General features: G+C 46.4%; 1 protein-coding gene across 1 annotated transcript in view; it reads right to left on the bottom strand.

Moving 5' to 3' along the window:
* LOC137352036 (ephrin type-B receptor 2) overlaps nt 1-24,623 on the bottom strand; it is a 937,948-nt gene that overhangs the window by 549,115 nt on the left and 364,210 nt on the right. The gene's annotated exons all lie outside the window — the stretch shown is intronic.

Genomic DNA, 24,623 nt, shown 5'->3' with positions numbered 1-24,623 from the left:
CCCAATACTGGCACAAGTCCCAAGATCTTAGTAAGGAGGACTTTGCAGGGTCGACACAGCTGGTGTGCCTTTACCACGTCCAGTGCCTAGGTCAATGCCGTGTGGTCCATCCGGTCTTATTCTCATCAGATCTTTTTGTAGCAGTTACACCCACTGAGTGGCTTGCTCTGCCATTTAAAAGGGCATTAGAGAATCAACCACATTGCTCTGGGTCTGGAGTCACATGTATGCCAGAGCAGGTAAGGACAGCAGATACAGTGAACCAGATGGGTTTTTACGACAATCCGACAGTTTCAGGTTACCATTACTAGCTTTTTATTCCAGGTTTATTTTATTCAATATTTACCTATTTAACTGAGTTGAAATTCTCCAGCTGCTGTGGTGGGATTTGAACTCATGTCTCTGGATTACTCTTCCAGTAACATAACCACTATGCTACTGTTTTTGCAATGCCATGTAATAGAAAATGATTCAACTTAGTCATCATAAATCAACTGGGCTGATTCCTGGTTGTGCAGGAAGATATGCAGGAACACAATCTCGGACTGATGGGAGAAACAGTTCTGAACACATCAAGGGTCCAAAGTATTCAGTAATCCTCCAAACTGTTACACTGACGACAGGACAGCAAGGCTTTACGAATCGGCTTAAGGGTTTGTGTGTGTGAGTGGAATTGCTGAGTTTGTCACTGTGTGCTGGCACTTAGTGTTATCACAGCTGAAGCCATGTGATAGGACAGCTCCATGAGGCTGTGTAAAGAATAGACAAACAATTTCAGTAGTACATATCTCTTTTGTTCAATGGGGCAAGTCAGGATCATCCAGTGAGGCAACAACTGCAGCCTCTCCTCAGGATTTCAAACCTTTAAGTGGCAACGTGAAGGATTAGTAATGAATTATTAATTCAGGGTTGACAGGTAGCTGCCTCAACTCCACTGGGGGGCCAATTGCATTTTTGATCCCCAGTTACCCTAACATTTGAAAATAAAGAGTTAGCATTTGGAAAGTAAAACCAAGTGCTAATTGTGTTGCAAGTTTGTAACAATTCTCTTTTTATAAAGTTCCCTCTTTCTTATAGGCTCTGACTGAACCTTCCTTCAAAGACATTTTTACGACCAGGTGAGAAAGAGGTCCAGGGTTCCCTCTCAGCCTTCACCTGGTCTTACCATAACAGGGTTTAATTGCTAAACACACTGTGTTTTTAGCTCACCCTTTCTGAATCCTTGTTCACCGCTTTCCAATTATAAGGCAAAGAAACCAGCACAAACAGGTTTTCTTAGGTTTAAAGAAGAAAGATTGAAATTTTATTAAACTTAAATTCTAATGCGGTTAACACCTTCAGATACACAATGCACCCATGCTAGCATGCATACGAGTTACATACATGCAGATAGAGACAGAAAAGAGAAGAAATAAAGTGGAAAAGTTTGAGGCAATATCTGGAATTTTTGTCGAGGGTCTTCAAGCTCCTTGCTTGTAGGTAGATCTCGCTTTTCGTTGGGGCCCAGTATTCTTCTCATTCTTCTTAAACCTTGTTCACTGTAGGAGACTTTTCTCTCTTGGGATTCATGTGTCTTCAATGGATTTTGGAGTTTCGTGAGAAAGAGATGGGAGCAGGCAGACAGACAGGAGGTCTTCTTCAGTCCAGGAGCAAACAGCTTTCTCCCAGTTCAAACACTGTCTCTCCAATTTAAAACTCCCCAAGTTGGCCAGCAGGGTATAACTGGCATAACCACTTCTGGCTTTGTGGATAGTGTGGTCAGGGAATGGTCCTTTGTCTACAAACACTGTCTGTTGATATGCAAAAATGTCTTTCCAGCCAGGGGCCTGGCAACCCTTTGTAACAGGCATTTTCTTCTTCCTAGCAACAATTTGAAATGTAATATCCCTGTGGCAAAATTAATGTGCCTCATTCTTGGCAGGTGGGGGCCTACATGACAACATGTATACATCGATGGTGTCAATTCTACAATCAGACACTCCCAATAGAGACACTCATAGGAGCTGGTCACTAAAGGCCGGCTTGGGTCTGCAAATGAATCCCGACTCGAGCCTGACAGAACCACATCCGGACCCGAGCCCAACCCGCCTCGAGTCCTTCCATTTTTTCCCGTTGCCGACTCGACCCGACCATCAGTTAACCTACCTTCCGTTTTTCACTTTGTTGCTTATGTGAACAAGCTTAAAATGACTAACAAAACCACCTTTCTAGTCCAAAAGGTAAATTAACAGTGGATCCACTTATCTGAGGTGGTGATAGAGCGTGTCTGACCCGGCCCAACCCGAGCCCGAATGCCGGACCCGGAAGTGCGACCCGACCCGACCCAAACCCGACACATGTCGTCGGGTCGCATCAGGTTAGGGTCGGGTAGCAGGCCTTTACTGGTCGCACCTCAGTTAATGTAAACCCTTCCTTTTTAACCGGCTTTATAATTTTGTAATTCAACCCACAGAGGAGCCCTTCCCCCACAGTATCCTAAAAACCTGCAAGTCTACATTTGCAAACTGCCTAAATTACAGTATTAGGAACAGCAATAGGAACTCAAAGAGATGATGAATGTTGTCATGTTTTAGGACAATTTAAATGTATGCTGAATGATAGGAGATACATGAAGGTTGAATCAGACTTCTGTGACTCTGTACTAATGGCCTCTAGTGAATGTCAACACAATGCCAGGAATCAGAGAGTGCTATCCTGCTGACTGGATGAACACAGAGTCTGAGTCTTCAGCACTAAAAGATAAAGAGGATGTACTAAAAAGGCTTTCAAAGTTGAAAAGTCACTCGGTCTGAATAGAATGCATTTGAGGTTGTTGAGAGAAGTAAAGGTGGAAATTGAGAAGCCTCTGGCCCCTGGAGGACTGGAGAATTGCAATATTATACCCTTGTTCAAAAGAGGCGAGAGAGATAGGCAACTGCAGATCAGTCAGCCTAATGTTGGTGATGGGGAAACTTTAAATGTCACTTGGAAGAACAAGGGCGAATAAATGACAACCAACATGGATTTGTTAAAGACAAATAGCATCTGAAAAACTTGGTTGAGTTCTTTGATGAAGTAACAGAGGGTTGATGAGGTTAATGCAGTTGTTTATATGGACTTTCAGAAGGTGTTTGTTAAAGTACAACATCATAGACTTGTTTACAAAATAACAGCCCATGGGATTAAAGATGGTGGCAATGTGGGTACAAAATTGAGAGAGAGAGAAAGCAGAGTAATGGTGAATTTTTGTTTTTCAGACTGAAGGGAAATATACAGAGGTGCCTCCCAGGAGTTGGTCTTTTTGATGTATACTAATGACCTGAACTTGGGTATACATGGCATAATATTGCCTCTCCTTATTCTTCCTATCAGAATTAATCACTTCACACTTCTCTGTGTTAAATTTCATCTACCATGCGTTTGCCCATGGTTGACATGCATCCATCTAAGCAAGATGATGGACACACAACAAACAATCCATTTAGGTGGACTGTCTTTTCTTGATGCACCTTTGCTGATGGCTGTGAAGGCCAATTCTTCAGAGATAGATTCTGCCACAAGTGCCACATGTGAAGCTGCCAAGTGACGCTGTGAGCTGTTGTTTTTGATGTTGGCGCCTGTGCCAAGGTGCTGTAGCAATTGGTCATCCTGGTAGTGCACACCAGTCCACAGGATGTGTTGCCATTTCATTCTTTCACAAGCTAGTGACTCCCAGGTGTGATAGTCAACATTTAAGGCCTTCATGTCAGGCTTGCAAGCATCCTTGAAGTGGAGTTTTGGGCTCTTCACTGGTCGTCTGGTCCTGGCGACCTCACCACACAGAAGGTTCTTGGGTATGCGACTGTCTTTGAACACGGCCCCACCACCGAACATCAAACTACTGTCATAAAAGCAAAATACTGCGGATGCTGGAAATCTGAAACAAAAACAAGAAATGCTGGATTCACTCAGCAGGTCTGGCAGCATCTGTGGAAAGAGAAGCAGAGTTAACGTTTCGGGTCAGTGACCCTTCTTCGGAACTGACAAATATTAGAAAAGTCACAGATTATAAACAAGTGAGGTGGGGGTTGGGCAAGAGATAACAAAGGAGAAGGTGCAGATTGGACCAGGCCACATAGCTGACCAAAAGGTCACGGAGCAAAGGCAAACAATATGTTAATGGTGTTTTGAAAGACAAAGCATTAGTACAGATTAGGTGTGAATATACTGAATATAGAACATCAGCAAGTGCAAACCTGAAGAAAAACAACCTGAAAAAAACAGTGGGTAAGCAAACTGAACAAACTAAGATGAAATGAAATAAATGCAAAAAATGTAAAAAGGAATGCAAAAAAAAAGGAAGAAAAAATAACTAAAAATGACTAAAAATGAAAGTAAAGTGGGGGGCTGTCATGCTCTGAAATTATTGAACTCAATGTTCAGTCCGGCAGGCTGTAGTGTGCCTAATCGGTAGATGATGGGGTATAGATTAAATTGTCCTTGACAGAGGACAAAGGATCGGCACAACATCGTGGGCCGAAGGGCCTGTTCTGTGCTGTATTTTCTATGTTCTATGAGATGCTGTTCCTCGAGCTTGCGTTGATGTTCACTGGAACACTGCAGCAATCCCAGGACAGAGATGTGAGCGTGAGAGCAGGGGGGAGTGTTGAAATGGCAAGCAACCGGAAGCTCAGGGTCCTGCTTGCGGACTGAGCGGAGATGTTCCGCAAAGCGGTCACCCAGTCTGCGCTTGGTCTCCCCAATGTAGAGGAGACCACACTGTGAGCAGCGAATACAGTACACTACATTGAAAGAAGTACAAGTAAATCGCTGCTTCACCTGAAAGGAGTGTTTGGGGCCCTGGATAGTGAGGAGAGAGGAGGTAAATGGGCAGGTATTACACCTCCTGCGATTGCAAGGGAAGGTGCCCTGGGACGGGGACGAGGTGGTGGGGGTAATGGAGGAGTGGACCAGGGTGTCGCGGAGGGAACGATCCCTTCGGAATGCTGACAGGGGAAGGGAGGGGAAGATGCGACTGGTAGTGGCATCACGCTGGAGGTGGCGAAAATGGCGGAGGATGATCCTTTGGATATGGAGGCTGGTGGGATGAAAAGTGAGGACAAGGGGAACCCTGTCATGGTTCTGGGAGGGAGGGGAAGGGGTGAGGGTAGAGGTGCGGGGAATGGGTCGGACACGGTTGAGGGCCCTGTCAACCACAGTGGGGGGAAATCCTCGGTTGAGGAAAAAGGAGGTCATATCAGAAGCACCGTCATGGAAGGTAGCATCATCAGAGCAGATGCGTCGGAGACGGAGAAACTGGGAGAATGGAATGGAGTCCTTACAGGAGGTAGGGTGTGAAGAAGTGTAGTCGAGGTAGCTGTGGGAGTCAGTGGGCTTATAATGGATATTGGTAGACAACCTATCCCCAGAGATGGAGACAGAGAAGTCGAGGAAGGGAAGGGAAGTGTCAGAGATGGACCATGTAAAGGTGAGAGAAGGGTGGAAATTGGAAGCAAAGTTGATAAAGTTTTCTAGTTCGGGGCGGGAGCAGGAAACGGCACCGATACAGTCATCAATGTACCGGAAAAAGAGTTGGGGGAGGGGGCCTGAGTAGGACTGGAACAAAGAATGCTCGACATATCCCACAAAAAGACAGGCATAACTAGGACCCATGCGGGTACCCATAGCGACACCTTTTACTTGAAGGAAGTGCGTGGAGTTGAAGGAGAAGTTGTTCAATGTGAGAACAAGTTCAGCCAGGCGGAGGAGGGTGGTGGTGGATGGGGACTGGTTGGGCCTCTGTTCCAGGAAGAAGCGGAGAGCCCTCAAACCATCCTGGTGGAGGATGGAGGTGTAGAGCGATTGGATGTCCATAGTGAAGAGGAGGCGGCTGGGACCAGGAAACTGGAAATTGTCAAAATGACGTAGGGCGTCAGAAGAGTCACGGATGTAGGTGGGAAGAGACTGGACCAGCGGAGAAAAGATAGAGTCTAGATAGGAAGAAATAAGTTCAGTTGGGCAGGAGCAGGCTGACACAATGGGTCTGCCGGGACAGTCCCGTTTGTGGATTTTGGGAAGGAGGTAGAAGCGGGCTGTCCGGGGTTGCGGGACTATGAGGTTGGAAGCTGTAGAGGGAAGATCTCCAGAGGAGATGAGGTCAGTGACAGTCCTTTGGACGGTGGCTTGATGTTCGGTGGTGGGGTCATGGTCCAGAGGGAGGTAGGAAGAGGTGTCTGTGAGTTGGCGTTGAGCTTCTGCAAGGTAGAGGTCGGTACGCCATACGACAACAGCACCACCCTTGTCTGCAGGTTTGATGACCATGTCGGGGTTAGACCTGAGAGAACGGAGTGCCTCAAGTTCAGAGGGGGACAGGTTAGAGTGAGTGAGGGGGGCAGAGAAATTGAGACGACCAATCTCTCGCCGACAGTTTTCAATGAAGAGATCAAGAGCGGGTAAGAGGCCAGGGTGAGGGGTCCAGGTTGAGGGAGAATGCTGGAGGCGGGTGAATGGGTCTGCTGGTCGGGGGGAGGACTCCTGGTCAAAGAAGTGAGCCCGGAGGCGGAGGCGACGGAAGAAGAGCTCAACGTCATGCCGAGCGCGAAATTCATTGAGGTGGGGGCGTAAGGGGATAAAACTGAGTCCTTTGCTGAGTACAGAACGCTCAGCATCAGAGAGGGGGAGGTCAGAGGGTATAGTGAATACACGGCAAGGGGTCAGATCAGAAGGGGTGGGGTCAGAGGGAAGTGAAGCGGAAGGAGGATCTGGAGGGGCATTAGTCCCCATCAGCTGCTGGAGCTTGCGTTCCTTAACACCTGAAAGGAAGAAAAAAAGTTTTTTGTTAATGCGTCGGATGAGACGTAAGATGAGATGAAACTGCGGAGTAGAACAGATTTGAGATAAGGTGAGACGGTGCTGCTGGAGAGAGAGGTCCAGTGTGTGCATATGGCGGCGCATAGCACTGAGTGTAGATCTCAGGATGCGGCGAGAGTAGCAGTCCGAGGAACATTGTATTTCTCGGAGATACCTGTGATCCTGGGTGGTTTCAAAGCATGTTGGGTGAAACTGCAGTTGGAATCCACGTGGAATCAGTCGGAGCCGGAGACAGTCACTGAGGAAGGAGATGTGGCTGTGAAAACGAGTTTTGGTAGATACCTTATCAAACACCAGGAGGGAAATAGAAAGCAATGAAGGTGAACAAGGTAAAAGAGACAAACGAAAATCCCGTCGGAGAGAAGAGCAGAACTTCTTCAAGGTAGGCATTCCTGGAAGAGAAGTGGCAGTGAATTAAACACTAAAATAAAAGCAAAATACTGCGGATGCTGGAAATCTGAAACAAAAACAAGAAATGCTGGATTCACTCAGCAGGTCTGGCAGCATCTGTGGAAAGAGAAGCACAGTTAACGTTTCGGGTCAGTGACCCTTCTTCGGAACTATTTGTCATATTTCTAATATTTGTCAGTTCCGAAGAAGGGTCACTGACCCGAAACGTTAACTCTGCTTCTCTTTCCACAGATGCTGCCAGACCTGCTGAGTGAATCCAGCATTTCTTGTTTTTGTTTCAGATTTCCAGCATCCGCAGTATTTTGCTTTTATTTTAATTCACTGCCACTTCTCTTCCAGGAATGCCTACCTTGAAGAAGTTCTGCTCTTCTCTCCGACGGGATTTTCGTTTGTCTCTTTTACCTTGTTCACCTTCATTGCTTTCTATTTCCCTCCTGGTGTTTGATAAGGTATCTACCAAAACTCGTTTTCACAGCCACATCTCCTTCCTCAGTGACTGTCTCCGGCTCCGACTGATTCCACGTGGATTCCAACTGCAGTTTCACCCATCATGCTTTGAAACCACCCAGGATCACAGGTATCTCCGAGAAATACAACGTTCCTCGGACTGCTACTCTCGCCGCATCCTGAGATCCACACTCAGTGCTATGCGCCGCCATATGCACACACTGGACCTCTCTCTCCAGCAGCACCGTCTCACCTTATCTCAAATCTGTTCTACTCCGCAGTTTCATCTCATCTTACGTCTCATCCGACGCATTAACAAAAAACTTTTTTTCTTCCTTTCAGGTGTTAAGGAACGCAAGCTCCAGCAGCTGATGGGGACTAATGCCCCTCCAGATCCTCCTTCCGCTTCACTTTCCTCTGACCCCACCCCATCTGATCTGACCCCTTGCCGTGTATTCACTATACCCTCTGACCTCCCCCTCTCTGATGCTGAGCGTTCTGTACTCAGCAAAGGACTCAGTTTTATCCCCTTACGCCCCCACCTCAATGAATTTCGCGCTCGGCATGACGTTGAGCTCTTCTTCCGTCGCCTCCGCCTCCGGGCTCACTTCTTTGACCAGGAGTCCTCCCCCCGACCAGCAGACCCATTAACCCGCCTCCAGTATTCTCCCTCTACCTGGACCCCTCACCCTGGCCTCTTACCCGCTCTTGATCTCTTCATTGAAAACTGTCGGCGAGACATTGGTCGTCTCAATTTCTCTGCCCCCCTCACTCACTCTAACCTGTCCCCCTCTGAACTTGAGGCACTCCGTTCTCTCAGGTCTAACCCCGACATGGTCATCAAACCTGCAGACAAGGGTGGTGCTGTTGTCGTATGGCGTACCGACCTCTACCTTGCAGAAGCTCAACGCCAACTCACAGACACCTCTTCCTACCTCCCTCTGGACCATGACCCCACCACCGAACATCAAGCCACCGTCCAAAGGACTGTCACTGACCTCATCTCCTCTGGAGATCTTCCCTCTACAGCTTCCAACCTCATAGTCCCGCAACCCCGGACAGCCCGCTTCTACCTCCTTCCCAAAATCCACAAACGGGACTGTCCCGGCAGACCCATTGTGTCAGCCTGCTCCTGCCCAACTGAACTTATTTCTTCCTATCTAGACTCTATCTTTTCTCCGCTGGTCCAGTCTCTTCCCACCTACATCCGTGACTCTTCTGACGCCCTACGTCATTTTGACAATTTCCAGTTTCCTGGTCCCAGCCGCCTCCTCTTCACTATGGACGTCCAATCGCTCTACACCTCCATCCCCCACCAGGATGGTTTGAGGGCTCTCCGCTTCTTCCTGGAACAGAGGCCCAACCAGTCCCCATCCACCACCACCCTCCTCCGCCTGGCTGAACTTGTTCTCACATTGAACAACTTCTCCTTCAACTCCACTCACTTCCTTCAAGTAAAAGGTGTCGCTATGGGTACCCGCATGGGTCCTAGTTATGCCTGTCTTTTTGTGGGATATGTCGAGCATTCTTTGTTCCAGTCCTACTCAGGCCCCCTCCCCCAACTCTTTTTCCGGTACATTGATGACTGTATCGGTGCCGTTTCCTGCTCCCGCCCCGAACTAGAAAACTTTATCAACTTTGCTTCCAGTTTCCACCCTTCTCTCACCTTTACATGGTCCATCTCTGACACTTCCCTTCCCTTCCTCGACTTCTCTGTCTCCATCTCTGGGGATGGGTTGTCTACCAATATCCATTATAAGCCCACTGACTCCCACAGCTACCTCGACTACACTTCTTCACACCCTACCTCCTGTAAGGACTCCATTCCATTCTCCCAGTTTCTCCGTCTCCGACGCATCTGCTCTGATGATGCTACCTTCCATGACGGTGCTTCTGATATGACCTCCTTTTTCCTCAACCGAGGATTTCACCCCACTGTGGTTGACAGGGCCCTCAACCGTGTCCGACCCATTCCCCGCACCTCTACCCTCACCCCTTCCCCTCCCTCCCAGAACCGTGACAGGGTTCCCCTTGTCCTCACTTTTCATCCCACCAGCCTCCATATCCAAAGGATCATCCTCCGCCATTTTCGCCACCTCCAGTGTGATGCCACTACCAGTCGCATCTTCCCCTCCCTTCCCCTGTCAGCATTCCGAAGGGATCGTTCCCTCCGCGACACCCTGGTCCACTCCTCCATTACCCCCACCACCTCGTCCCCGTCCCAGGGCACCTTCCCTTGCAATCGCAGGAGGTGTAATACCTGCCCATTTACCTCCTCTCTCCTCACTATCCCAGGCCCCAAACACTCCTTTCAGGTGAAGCAGCGATTTACTTGTACTTCTTTCAATGTAGTATACTGTATTTGCTGCTCACAGTGTGGTCTCCTCTACATTGGGGAGACCAAGCGCAGACTGGGTGACCGCTTTGCGGAACATCTCCGCTCAGTCCGCAAGCAGGACCCTGAGCTTCCGGTTGCTTGCCATTTCAACACTCCCCCCTGCTCTCACGCTCACATCTCTGTCCTGGGATTGCTGCAGTGTTCCAGTGAACATCAACGCAAGCTCGAGGAACAGCATCTCATCTACCGATTAGGCACACTACAGCCTGCCGGACTGAACATTGAGTTCAATAATTTCAGAGCATGACAGCCCCCCACTTTACTTTCATTTTTAGTCATTTTTAGTTATTTTTTCTTCCTTTTTTTTTTGCATTCCTTTTTACATTTTTTGCATTTATTTCATTTCATCTTAGTTTGTTCAGTTTGCTTACCCACTGTTTTTTTCAGGTTGTTTTTCTTCAGGTTTGCACTTGCTGATGTTCTATATTCAGTATATTCACACCTAATCTGTACTAATGCTTTGTCTTTCAAAACACCATTAACATATTGTTTGCCTTTGCTCCGTGACCTTTTGGTCAGCTATGTGGCCTGGTCCAATCTGCACCTTCTCCTTTGTTATCTCTTGCCCAACCCCCACCTCACTTGTTTATAATCTGTGACTTTTCTAATATTTGTCAGTTCCGAAGAAGGGTCACTGACCCGAAACGTTAACTCTGCTTCTCTTTCCACAGATGCTGCCAGACCTGCTGAGTGAATCCAGCATTTCTTGTTTTTGTATCAAACTACTGTCCACAGGGCTGTCACTGATTTAATCTCCTCTGGAGATCTTCCCTCTACAGCTTCCAACCTCATAGTTCCACAACCCCGGACACCCCGCTTCTACCTCCTACCCAAAATCCACAAACAGGACTGTCCCGGCAGACCCACTGTCTTAGCCTGCTCCTGCCCCACTGGTCCAGTCTCTTCCCACCTACATCCATGACTCTTCTGACGCCCTAGGTTATTTTGACAATTTCCAGTTTCCTGGCCCCAACCAAGCAGAAGAAAAGCAAGACTTGTGAGATTTTGGAGGTGTTTAAGACCCACTTTGAACCCTCTACTAATATAATTTATAAACACTATGTGTATAACACTAGAGCTCAGGAAGAGAGGGAGGATATTGATCAGTATGTGACTGTACTGAGACGTCTGACTGAGTCTTGTGAGTTTGGGCAAATATAGAAACATAGAAAATAGGAGCAGGAGTAGGCCATTCGGCTTTTCGAGCCTGCTCCACCATTCATTATGATCATGGCTGATCACCCAACTCAGTAACCTGTTCCTTCTTTCGCCCCACATTCTTTGATCCCTTTAGACCCAAGAGCTATATCTAACTCCTTGAAAACATACAATGTTTTGGCCTCAACTGCTTTCTGTGGTAGTGAATTTCACAGGCTCACCACTCTAGGGGTGAAGTAATTTCTCCTCATCTCAGTCCTGAAAGGTTTACCCCGTATCCTTAAACTATGACCCCTGGTTCTGGACTCTCCCACCATTGGGAACATCCTTCCTGCATCTACCCTGTCAAGTCCTGTTGGAATTTTATAGGTTTCTATGAGATCCCCCCTCACTCTTCTGAACTCCAGCGAATATAATCGTAACCAACTCAATCTCTCCTCATACGTCAGTATCGCCATCCCAGGAATCAGTCTGGTAAACCTTCGCTGCACTCCCTCTATAGCAAGAACATCCTTCCTTAGATAAGGAAACCAAAACTGCACACAATATTCCAGGTGTGGCCTCATCAAGACCCTGTATAATTGCAGCAAGCCATGCCTGCTCCTGTACTCGAATCCTCTTGTTATGAAGGTCATCTTTCTTTTGGGCCTCCTTATCTCGAGAGACAATGGGTAAGCGCCTGGAGGTGGTCAGTGGTTTGTGAAGTGGCTATAAAGGCCAATTCTAGAGTGACAGGCTTTTCCACAGGTGCTGCAGAGAAATTTGTTTGTCGGGGCTGTTGCACATTTGGCTCTCCCCTTGCGCCTCTGTCTTTTTTCCTGCCAACTACTAAGTCTCTTCGACCCGCCACATTTTAGCCCCGTCTTTATGGCTGCCCGCCAGCTCTGGCGAACGCTGGCAACTGACTCCCACGACTTGTGATCAATGTCACAGGATTTCATGTCGCGTTTGCAGACGTCTTTATAGCAGAGACATGGACGGCCGGTGGGTCTGATACCAGTGGCGAGCTCGCTGTACAATGTGTCTTTGGGGATCCTGCCATCTTCCATGCGGCTCACATGGCCAAGCCATCTCAAGCGCCGCTGACTGGTCATACCATTTGCCTTTTCATAGAGAGATACAGCACTGAAACAGGCCCTTTGGCCCACCAAGTCTGTGCCGACCATCAACGACCCACATATACTAATCCTACATTAATCTCATTTGCCTCTCCCATCCCCTCAATTCTCCTACCACCTACCTACACTCGGGGCAATTTACAATGGCCAATTTACCTATCAACCTGCAAGTCTTTGGCATGTGGGAGGAAACCAGAGCACCTGGAAGAAACACACACAGTCACAGAGAGAACTTGCAAACTCCGCACAGGCAGTACCCAGAACCGAAACCAGGTTGCTGGAGTTGTGAGGCTGCGGTGCTAACCACTCCGCCACTGTGCCACCCACAACTTGCTGCACCTGCATGCTTACCTTCAGCAACTGGTGTACGAGAACACCCAGGTCTCGTTGCGTATTCCCCTCTCAGTTTATAGCCATTCAGATAATAATCTGCCTTCCTGTTTTTGCTACCGAAGTGGATAACCTCACATTTATCCACATTATATTGCATCTGCCATGCATTAGCCCACTCACTTAACTTGTCCAAATCACCCTGAAGCCTCTCTGCATCCTCCTCACAACTCACCCTCCCACCCAGTTTTGTGTCATCTGCAAATTTGGAGATATTACATTTAGTTCCCTAATCTAAATCATTAATATATATTGTGAATAGCTGGGGTCCTAGCACCGATCCCTGCGGTACCCCACTAGTCACTGCCTGCCATCGGAAAAAGACTCGTTTATTCCTACTCTTTGTTTCCTGTCTGACAACCAATTTTCTATCCATCGCAATACACTACCCCCAATCCCATTCACTTTAATTTTACTCGCTAATCTCTTATGTGGGACTTTGTTGAAAACCTTCTGGAAGTCCAAATAAACCACATCCACTGGCTCCCCCTCATCAACTCGACTAGTTACATCCTTGAAGAATTCTAGTAGATTTGTCAAGCATGAGTTCCCTTTCGTAAATCCATGCTGACTCTGTCCAATTCTACCACTGTTCTCCAAGTGCTCTGCTATAAAATCTTTTATAATGGACTCCAGAATTTTCCCCACTACCGACGTCAGGCTGACTGGTCTATAATTCCCTGCTTTCTCTCTACCTCCCTTTTTAAATAGTGGGGTTACATTAGCTACCCTCCAATCTGTAGGAACTGTTCCAGAGTCTATAGAATTTTGAAAGATGACCACCAATGCATCCACTATTTCTGCAGCCACTTCCTTAAGTACTCTGGGACGTAGATTATCAGGCCCGGGATTTATTGGCCTTCAATCCCATCAATTTCCCCGACACCATTTCTCTGCTAATACTGATTTCCTTCTGTTCATCTCTCTCACTAAGTCATTTGTTCCCCAACATTTCTGGTATGATATTTGTGTCCTCCTTTGTGAAGACAGAACCAAAGTATGCATTTAGTTGGTCAACCATTTCTTTGTTCCCCATAATAAATTCCCCTGTTTCTGACTGTAAGGGACCTACATTTGTCTTCATCAATCTTTTTCTCTTCACATACCTATAGAAACATTTACAGTCAGTTTTTATGTTCCCCGCACGTTTACTCTCGTACTCTATTTTCCCCTTCTTAATCAATCCCTGAATTCTAAACTGCTCCCAATCCTCAGGTCTGTTGTTTTTTCTGGTGAATTTCTATGTCTCTTCCTTGGATCGAATGCTATCTCTAATTTCCCTTGTAAGCCATTGTTTGGCTACCGTTCCTGTTTTACTTTTGCGCCAAACAGGAATAAACAATTGTAGCAGTTCGTCCATGCGCTCTTTGAATGTTTGCCATTGCCTTTCCACTGTCATTCCTTTAAGTTACGTTTCCCAATCCATCATAGCCAACTCGTGCCTCATACCTTTGTGTTTCCTTTATAAAGATTCAGGACCTTAGTCTCAGAATCAACGACGTCACTCTCCATCTTGATGAAGAATTCTATCATATTTTGGTTGCTGATCCCGAAGGGGTCTCGCACAACTAGGTTGTCAATTATTCCTCTCTTATTACACAATATCCAGTCTAGGATGGCAGGTTATCTCATTTCCTCAACGTATTGGTCCAGAAAACCATCCAGTATACACTCCATCAATTCCTCCTCCACGGTATTGTGACTAATTTGACTTGCCAAATCTATATGCAGATTAAAGTCACCCAGAATTACAGATGTTCCTTTATTGCATGTGTCTCTAATTTCCTGTTTAATGGCATTCCCAACATCATCACTACAGTTTGGGGGTCGATATACAACTCCCTCTAATGTTTTGTACCCCTTACTGTTTCTCAGCTCTACCCATACAAATTCCACATCGTCAGAGCTAATATCCTTCCTCAGTATTGCGTTAATTTCCTCTTTAACCAGCAATGTAACTCCACTGCCTTTTGCTTTTTGGCTGTCCTTCTTAAATACTGAATATCCCTGGATGTTATTTCCCATCCCTGGTCATCCTGCAGCTATGTCTCCGTAATCTGGACTATACCATACCCGTATCTATTTGCGTGACTGAAGGATGATCTCAGAGATGGGATTGTCTTGACATCGTGTATGCTGAGAGAAGAGAAGTTTCCTCTCAAGAAAGCTATTGACATGTGCAGAAGCTCTGAGGTGGCTAATCAACAGCTGAAGATTATTGATGGGAGAACTGATATGGCTGTGCATGATGCTGAGAGGCAGTTCAAGACTTTCAAATACAAGTCAATGATGAAAAGGAAGGACAGAGGGGGTGACAGAAAGATAAAAGCCAGCGTACTGGATGTAAATACTGTGGGGGACACCACAAGAATGAAAAGGAAGCATGTCCGGCCTGGGGAAAGCAGTGCTATTAACTGCAAGACGCTGAACCACTTTTCATACATGTTTTTCTAGAAAGAAGAAAAGCCTGTAAAGGTGGTTTATGGAGAGATGTTGGATGATGAGTCTGATGAATCACACTACACTCTAGAACATGTTGGTGCTGGTAGAAAGTAGTTTGTGCCTGTTGGAATGATGACTGCAGAAGGAGAGCATCGAGCTGATGTGAGGTGTCAAGTAGACACTAGTTCTGCGTGAGTTTTGCAGACTTGTTTGTAGTTGCTCAAGATGGTGACCCAAATATGAAGCCTGTCATGCAGGCCTTCATCTGCCAAGCATGAGGCATATTAATTACACTACATGGACATTAAATTGCAAACTGGTTTTGAAGTGAAGAAAGGAGTTGCTTTAAAAAAATTTTCAGATCTTGGCTGGAAAGACATTTGCATATTAACAGACGGTATTTGGAAGGACAAAGCAGCCATTCCCTGACACATTCAACCCACAATGGACTTTTGATCACCAGACGTTGAAGATGGATGAGCTCGCATTCCAGGTTGACTACTAAGATGGCCGAATACACAAACAGACATGGTCAAACCATAGTCACCTGACTAACCTGCTGGGCAACCTGAATTTTTTGAATTTGTACAAATAGTTTGGGCAAAAAGCAGAATGCTCCTGGACTGACAAGATCACTCCTGGCTGGCTCGCCACAGCTTCTCCTGTCTGTCTGCTCCCATATCTTTCTCACGGGACTCCAAATCCACTGAAGACACATGAAACCCAAGACAGAAAAGTCTCCTACAGTGAATGAGGTTTATGAAGAATACTGGGCCACAATGAAAAGCAAGACCTACCTACAATAAAGGACACTACAGTGAGCTCAAAAAACTGTAACACAAAAAACCTCCTCAGATATTGCCTCAAACTTTTCCACTTTATTTCTTCTGTTTTCTTTCTATCTCTATTTGCATGTGTGTATCGCATGTGCATGCTAGTGATGAATTATGCAGTGAAATGAAATGCAGTGGCAGTGGCAAGTTGGTAATGTCACTAGACTGGTAACCCAAAGCCCCAGACTTATGCTCTGGGGACATGGGTTCAAATTCCTCCATGGCAAATGGTGGAATTTGAATTTAATTAATAAATGTGGAGTTTAGTTTAGTTTAGAGATACAGCACTGAAACAGGCCCTTTGGCCCACCGAGTCTGTGTCGACCAAGAACCACCCATTTATACTAATCCTACACTAATTCCATATTTCTACCACATCCCCACCTGTCCCTATATTTCCCTACCACCTACCTATACTAGGGGCAATTTATAATGGCCAATTAACCTATCAACCAGCAAGTCTTTGGCTGTGGGAGGAAACCGGAGCACCCGGAGGAAACCCACGCAGACACAGGGAGAACTTGCAAACTTGCACACAGGCAGAACCCAGAATTGAACCCGGGTCGCTGGAACTGTGAGGCTGCGGTGCTAACCACTGCGCCACTGTGCCACCAGTCTGCCAGTGACCATGAAACCATTGTTGATTGTTGTAAAAGCCCATCTGGTTCACGAATGTCCTTTAGGGAAGGACATCTGCTGCCATTACCGACTCCAGACCCACAGCAATGTGGTTGAATATTAAATGACCTCTGAAATGGCCTAGCAAGCCACTCAATTATATTAAATCACTACAAAGCCTAAGAAAAGGAATGAAACCAGATGGACCACCCAGCATCAACCTAGGCACAGGAAATGACAACGGCAAACCCAGCCCTGTGGACCCTGAAAAGTCCTTCTCATTAACATCTGGGTGCTTCTACCAAAAGTTGGAGAGCTGTCCCACAGACTAGTCAAGCGACAGCCTGACACAGTCATACTTCTGGAATCATACCTTGCAGACAATGTCCCAGACACGACCATCACCATCCCTGGGTATGTCCTGTCCCACCGGCAGGACAGACCAACCAGAGGTGGCGGCACAGTGGTATACAGTCAGGAGGGAGTTGCCCTGGGAGTCCTCAACATTGACTCCGGTCCCCCTGAAGTCTCATGGCATCAGGTCAAATATGGGCAAGGAAACTCCCTGCTAATTACTACCTACCACCCTCCTTGGCTGATGAATCGGTACCTCTCCGTGTTGAACACAGATTGGAAGAAGCACTGAAGGTAACAAGGGCACAAAATGTACTCTGGGTGGGGGACTTCAATGTCCATCACCAAGAATGGCTTGGTAGCACCACTACTGACCAAGCTGGCCGAGTCCTAAAGGACATAGCTGCTAGACTGGGTCTGCGGCAGGTGGTTAGTGAAACAACAAAAGGGAAAACCTACTTGACCTTGACCTCACCAGTCTACCTGTTGCAGATGCATCTGTCCATGACAGCATCGGTAAGAATGACCACTGCACAGTCCTTGTGGAGACAAAGTCCTGTCTTCATATTGACTATTATGTTGTGTGACACTACCAACATGCTCAATGGATTAGATTTTGAATAGATCTAGCAATGCAAAACTGGGCATCCATGAGGCCATCAGGAGAGCAGGATTGTACTCAACCACAATCTGTAAACTCATGGCCCAGCATATCCCCCACTCTACCATTCCCATCAAGCTGGGGGAACAACACCGGTTCAATGAAGAGTGTAGGAGGGTATGCCAGGAGAAGCATCAGACATACCTAAAAATGAGGTGTCAGCCTGGTGAAGCTACAACACAGGACTACTTGCATGTCAAAAGCATAAGCAGCATGCAATAGACAGAGCGAAGCGATCCCACAATCAACAGATCAAATCGAAGCTCTGCAGTCCTGCCACATCCAGTCGAGAATGATGGCGGACAATTAAACAACAGACAGGAGGAGGAGGCTCCACAAATATCCCATCTTCAACAATGGGGGAGCAAGCATATTAGTGCAAAAGACAAGGCTGAAGCATTTGCATCCATCTTCAACCAGAAGTGTCGAGTTGATGATCCATCTCGGCCTCCTCCTGAGGCCTGCAGCATCACAGCTGCCAGATGTCAGCCAATCCGATTCACTCCACATGATATCAAGAAAAGGCTGAAGGCACTGGATACTGCAAAGGCTATGGGCCCTGACAACATTCCACAATAGTACTGAAGACCTGTGCTCCAAACCTAGCCGCGCCCTCAGCCAAGCTGCTCCAGTACAGCGACAACACTGGCATCGACCCGGCAATGTGGAAAATTGCCCAGGTATGTCCTGTTCACAAAAAGCAGGACAAATCCAACCCGACCAATTACCGCCCCATCATCTACTCTCGATCATCAGCAAAATGATGGAAGGGGTCATCGACAGTGCTTTCAAGCAGCACTTGCTCGGCAATAACCTGCAAATGAGAGGTGATGCATTTTGGAAGATCCAATTCAAGAGTGAACTATACAGTAAATGGAAAAGTCCTGGGGAAAATTGATGTCCAGAGAGATTTGGGTGTTCAGGTCCACTGTTCCCTGAAGGTGGCAACGCAGGTAAATAGAGTGGTCAAGAAGGCATACGGCATGCTTTCCTTCATCGGACGGGGTATTGAGTACAAGAGTTGGCAGGTCATGTTACAGTTGTATAGGACTTTGGTTCGGCCACATTTGGAATACTGCGTGCAGTTCTGGTCGCCACATTACCAAAAGGATGTGGATGCTTTGGAGAGGGTGCAGAGGAGGTTCACCAGGATGTTGCCTGGTATGGAGGGCGCTAGCTATGAAGAGAGGTTGAGTAGATTAGGATTATTTTCATTAGAAAGACGGAGGTTGAGGGGGGACCTGATTGAGGTGTACAAAATCATGAGAGGTATAGACAGGGTGGATAGAAAGAGGCTTTTTCCCAGAGTGGGGGATTCAATTACTAGAGGACACGAGTTCAAAGTGAAAGGGGAAAAGTTTAGGGGGGATATGCGTGGAAAGTTCTTTACGCAGAGGGTGGTGGGTGCCTGGAACGCATTGCCAGCGGAGGTGGTAGATGCGGGCACGATGGCGTCTTTTAAGATGTATCTAGACAGATACATGAATGGGCAGGAAGAAAAGAGATACAGACCCTTAGAAAATAGGCGACATGTTTAGATAGAGGATCTGGATCGGCGCAGGCTTGGAGGGCCGAAGGGCCTGTTCCTGTGCTGTAATTTTCTTTGTTCTTTTTGTTCTTTGCTCAGTGACGCTCAGTTTGGGTTCCGACAGGGCCACTCAGCTCCTGACCTCATTGCAGCCTTAGTTCAAACATGGACAAAAGAGCTGAAATCAAGAGGTGAGGTGAGAGTGACTGCCCTTGACATCAAGGCAGCATTTGACTCAAAATGGTATCAAGGAGCCCGAGCAAAACTGGAGTCACTGGAAATCAGGGAGAAAATTCGCCATAGGTTGGAATCGTACTTAGCGCAAAGGAAGATGATTGTGGTTGTTGGAGGTCAATCATCTGAGCTCCAGGACATCACTCCAGGAGTTCCTCAGGGTAGTGTCCCAGTCCCAACCATCTTCAGTTGCTTCGTCAATGACCTTCCTTCATTCATAAGGTCAGAAGTGGGGATGTTCGCTAATGATTGCACAATGTTTAGCACCATTCATGACTCCTCAGGCACTGAAGCAGTCAATGTAAAAATGCAGCACGACCTGGACACCATCCAGGCTTGGGCTGATAAGTGGCAATTAACATTCGCGCCACACAAGTGCCAGGCAATGACCATCTCAAACAAGAGAGAATCTAACCATCTCCCCTTGACATTCAATGGCATTACCATTGCTGAATCCCCCACTATCAACATCCGAGGGGCTACCATTGACCAGAAACTGAACTGGAGTAGCCATATAAATGCCGTGGCTACAAGAGCAGGTCAGAGGCTATGAATGCTGTGGTGAGTAACTCACCTCTTGACTCCCCAAAGCCTGTCCACCATCTACAAGGCACAAGTCAGGAGTGTGATGGAATACTCTCCACTTGCCTGGATGGGTGCAGCTCCAACAACACTCAAGAAGCTCGGCACCATACAGGACAAAGCAGCCCACTTGATTGGCACCCCATTTACCACCTTGAACATTCACTTCCCCCAGCACTGATGCACACTGACAGCAGTGTGTCCCACTTACAAGATGCACTGCAGCAACTCGCCAAGGTTCCTTCGACAGCACCTTCCAAATCCACGACCTCTACCACCTAGAAGGACAAAGGCAGCAGATGCATGGGAACGCCACCACCTGCAAGTTCCCCTCCAAGCCACACACCATCCTGACTTGGAACGATATCGCCGTTCCTTCACTGTCGCTGGGTCAAAATCTGGGAACTCCCTTCTAGCAGCACTATGGGTGTACCTACTCCACATGGACTGCAGCGGTTCAAGCGGGTGGTTCACCACCACCTTCTGAAGGGCAATTAGGGATGGGCAATAAATGCTGGCCTGGCCAGAAATGCCCACATTCCAGAAACAAATTTTTTTTAAAATCACATTTTGACGCAGCATGTTCTGCAAAGGAGCAACAAAACCCTTGTTGGCCTCTCTCATCCTCGGCCCCATTGGTAGTGACTGAGATTACATGGTTGGTACATATTCCTATTGTCTTTAGACAGTCAATAATAGCTGAGAAAATATCTTCTCCCTTTGTTTGTTTTTTAAGGGGCACCAAGTCAATGAGCTCCCCTTGGCTTCCCTTGGAATTCACATACATGCAGAGAAGAGCAATCTGTGCAATATCACCAACATCACACGATTCAGCACAAGAAATAGAGAAGCCTGGAGCTGAATTCCTATCTTCAATCTGCTAGCTGGTGATATCAATGGCCATTTTCATTGTTCTGTCCCTCACAGTCTTTGCAGCTAAAGGCATGTCTTTAATTTTTTAATAATTGTCTTTTTGTTTTTAAAATCACTGTCCATTGGACCTGAGACTTTGATAATGCACTCTTTTACATATTCATCATCTGTGAACAACTTTCCTCATTTCACAACCTCTTGAGCTGCCACAAAGCTCGCAGTCGTTGAGCTCCCTGATGATTTCACCCACATAGTGAATGTGTTCTGAAATTTCCCTGCCTTGTTCTTCAGCTCCTTCATCACTTTCGTTTGGACATCTTGAGCTGGAAAATTTTAGGCTAATGTTTTTTAGTGAAATGCCTCTCAAGATGTAATGTCTTGTTTTGATGAATGACTAGGAGACCAATCAAATTTTGGAAGAATGTGACTGAACCTGGGGTGGCACAGTGGCGCAGTGGTTAGCACCGCAGCCTCACAGTTCTAGGGGCCCGGGTTCAATTCTGGGTACTGCCTGTGCAGAGTTTGCAAGTTCTCCCTGTGTCTGTGTGGGTTTTCCCTGGGTGCTCTGGTTTCCTCCCACCGCCAAAGACTTGCAGGTGATAGGTAAATTGGCCATTGTAAATTGCTCCTAGTGTAGGTAGGGAATATGGGATTATTGTAGGGTTAGTATAAATGGGTGGTTCTTGGTCAGCACAGACTGGGTGGGCCGAAGGCCAATCAATCAGGTTCTGAATACGGTGACCAATCAGAATGCACCATTTTGGATGAGTTTTTCAAACAGACCAACCAGGGCCAGAGTGAGTGTGATGTTTTATTGATTAATGTGCCTGCCTGTGCACGACTCACGTGATTGAATGGCAGGTGATAGTGAAGGGCGTCACTTCTCCTGATGAAGCATTCAATAGACAAGAATTTTTAGAAAACTGATGGTGGTTTTTAATGTTTCTGCATTGGAAGATGCTATTGCTGACCATGATCGGAATCGAGTGAGACTACTAGAGAGAGCTCGGCAAATGAACCTGAAGCTGAACAAGAAAAATCTCCAGCTGAAGATGACTGAAGTCAGGTACGTAGGGCATGTACTGACAGCTAAAGGACTTCGCCCTAATCCTGATAGGCTGTGAGCTGCAGCAGAGATGCAGTAACCAACTGATATGAAGGTAGTTCAATGACCTGTTGGATTTGTTAACTGTCTAGCCAAGTTCTTGACCAATCTGTTGTCAGAGTGTGAACCTCTAGGTAAGCTCACTGTAAAGGATGTTCAGTGATATTGAGGCACAGAAGAAGCAGCTTTTATTTTCATCAAACAAGTGATGACAATGCCAGTGCTGAGGTACTATGATGTGAACAATGAAGTCACCCTGCAGTGTGATTGCAGTGAAACAGGACTTGGAGACACCTTCATGCAGCAAGGACAACCAGTTGCATTTGCACCCAAAGCATTACAGCAAACAGATTGAGAAAGAGTATCTGGCTATTGTCTTTGCTTGTGAGCATTTCAACCAGTACTTGTTTGAGAGAGAGAAAGTGATGGTAGAATCTGACTATAAGCTACTTAAAGCATCTTTCTGAAACCACTTTTATCTGTTTCAAAGCATTTGTAAAGGATGTTTAGATTAGATTAAGATTAGATTAGAGATACAGCACTGAAACAGGCCCTTCGGCCCACCGAGTCTGTGCCGAACATCAACCACCCATTTATACTAATCCTATACTAATCCCATATTCCTACCGAACATCCCCACCTGTCCCTATATTTCCCTACCACCTACCTATACTAGTGACAATTTATAATGGCCAATTTACCTATCAACCTGCAAGTCTTTTGGCTTGTGGGAGGAAACCGGAGCACCCGGAGAAAACCCACGCAGACACAGGGAGAACTTGCAAACTCCACACAGGCAGTAACCAGAATCGAACCCGGGTCCCTGGAGCTGTGAGGCTGCAGTGCTAACCACTGCGCCACTGTGCCGCCCTTAATCTCCACTCCCACGTCCTTCAGCAACGAGGGATGCAAGCTGTCTAGACCAGGCAACTATCCACTCTCGCATTGCCAGCCTTTCCAGCACATCCTGCCTATTGCTCCAGGTGGTTAATCAAAATGGCAAAAACTTTTATTTGCGTGCACTGACATCAGAGGTCACTTGTGTACAGCAAGCCAGAGTGTACAAAGGTATTTATCCAAGCATCCCCTTTGTCATGAAAAAAAGTTGCATGCAAAATTGTTTGCAAATTATTCCACATTCATAAGAGCTACGTTGTTTAAAAGTTCAATTTTGTAATTTCCTATTTTCCAAAAAATCAGTGGTATAGTTTGATTGTGATAAAATGGTCCAGAGTTTTACACATAATGCTGAATCTCACTGCTTATGTTTCTCCAGTAGGGCACTTCTCTTGCCTTCCTCAGACTAGATTCAATTCCTTGATGGCTTGCATGGACGTGCTTCAGCATCTCTTTTCTCATCTCTTTGGTGATAATGACGCTAGTCCCTTTGTACAAAATGTCCAAAACTCTCTTACAAGATCTCGGTATGCCCAATACTCTCTTACAACAATAAGTGTGTCCTTGATGGTTTCAGGCCATTCTTCATCACAACTTCATGTAGAACCTGAAATGTTGCTTCTCGTCACATAGTTTGCTTGATCTGAAGAAGATGCTTTTTTCTCAGGTTATGGGCTGGATTTTATTCTGGTGCTGGGGATCCCAGCAGTGGGCCAGAAGGTGGGGGTGTGTGGTTGATGGGGAACCCACCTCAGCCAGACTTGTAGGAGGAAACCGGAGCACCCGGCTTCAGCATCCCACATCCAGACTTGTAGGTTGATAGGTAAATTGGCCATTGTAAATTGCCCCTAGTGTAGGTAGGTGATAGGGAATATGGGATTACCGTAGGGTGAGTATAAATGGGTGGTTGTTGGCCGAAGGGCCTGCTTCAGTGCTGTATCTCTAAATAAATAAACTTGCATTTATATAACGTTTTTAGTAAAACACTAATGTTTTAATGTTTTTAGTAAAACTTTGATGAGACATTAAACTGAGGCCCCGTCTGCCTCACAGGTGTATTGAAAGGTCCCAGGGCACAATTTCAAAGAGTAGGAGAGCTATCCTCAGTGCCCTGGTCAATATTTATCCCTCAGTCAACTACTAAAAGTAAACAGATTACCTGTCATTAGTACATTGCTGTTTGTGGGAGCTTGCTGTGCACAAATTGGTTGCTGCATTTCCTACATTACAACACCGCAACAAATAAAACGTACTTCATTGTTTGTAAAGCACTTTTGAGGATCCTAACCCTGTGAATGGTGTAATATAATTTCAAGTATTTCTTTTTAATGCATATTTGCCAGTAGAATGGAAATCCATTTATGATATATGAAAACACATAGTTACAATGAGAATGCTGTGGGATCTGAATCTGCCATAACTTCAGCTGTAGCTGCATCCAGTTTCTCAGCAGTTCCTTTATGAGGACAAGGTAAAACTTTGTGCAACATTTAGCATGATGGATTGGGATATTTATGAAAGGGAAAGCTCTGATGGTTCAACTTTCCTCAAACATTTTGATTGCTGACATCTTTCATGACTTTTCCAGCTTTCTACACACCATTGTAACAAACTTAAGTATGTTCTTATTTTCCTTTAGAGTGAATCGCTTCCCCTTTCACTCTGTAGGACGTGCCTACATCACCTAATGGAAAGGGAAGTAAAGTGCACAGCAAGCTCCCAATAAAAGCAATTAGATCAATGACT

Source organism: Heterodontus francisci, chromosome 37 (assembly GCF_036365525.1).
Source record: "Heterodontus francisci isolate sHetFra1 chromosome 37, sHetFra1.hap1, whole genome shotgun sequence".
NCBI classification, from domain to species: Eukaryota; Metazoa; Chordata; class Chondrichthyes; order Heterodontiformes; family Heterodontidae; genus Heterodontus; species Heterodontus francisci.
Note: the sequence above shows the minus strand (reverse complement) of the source record. Positions and strands in the feature narration are given on the sequence as shown.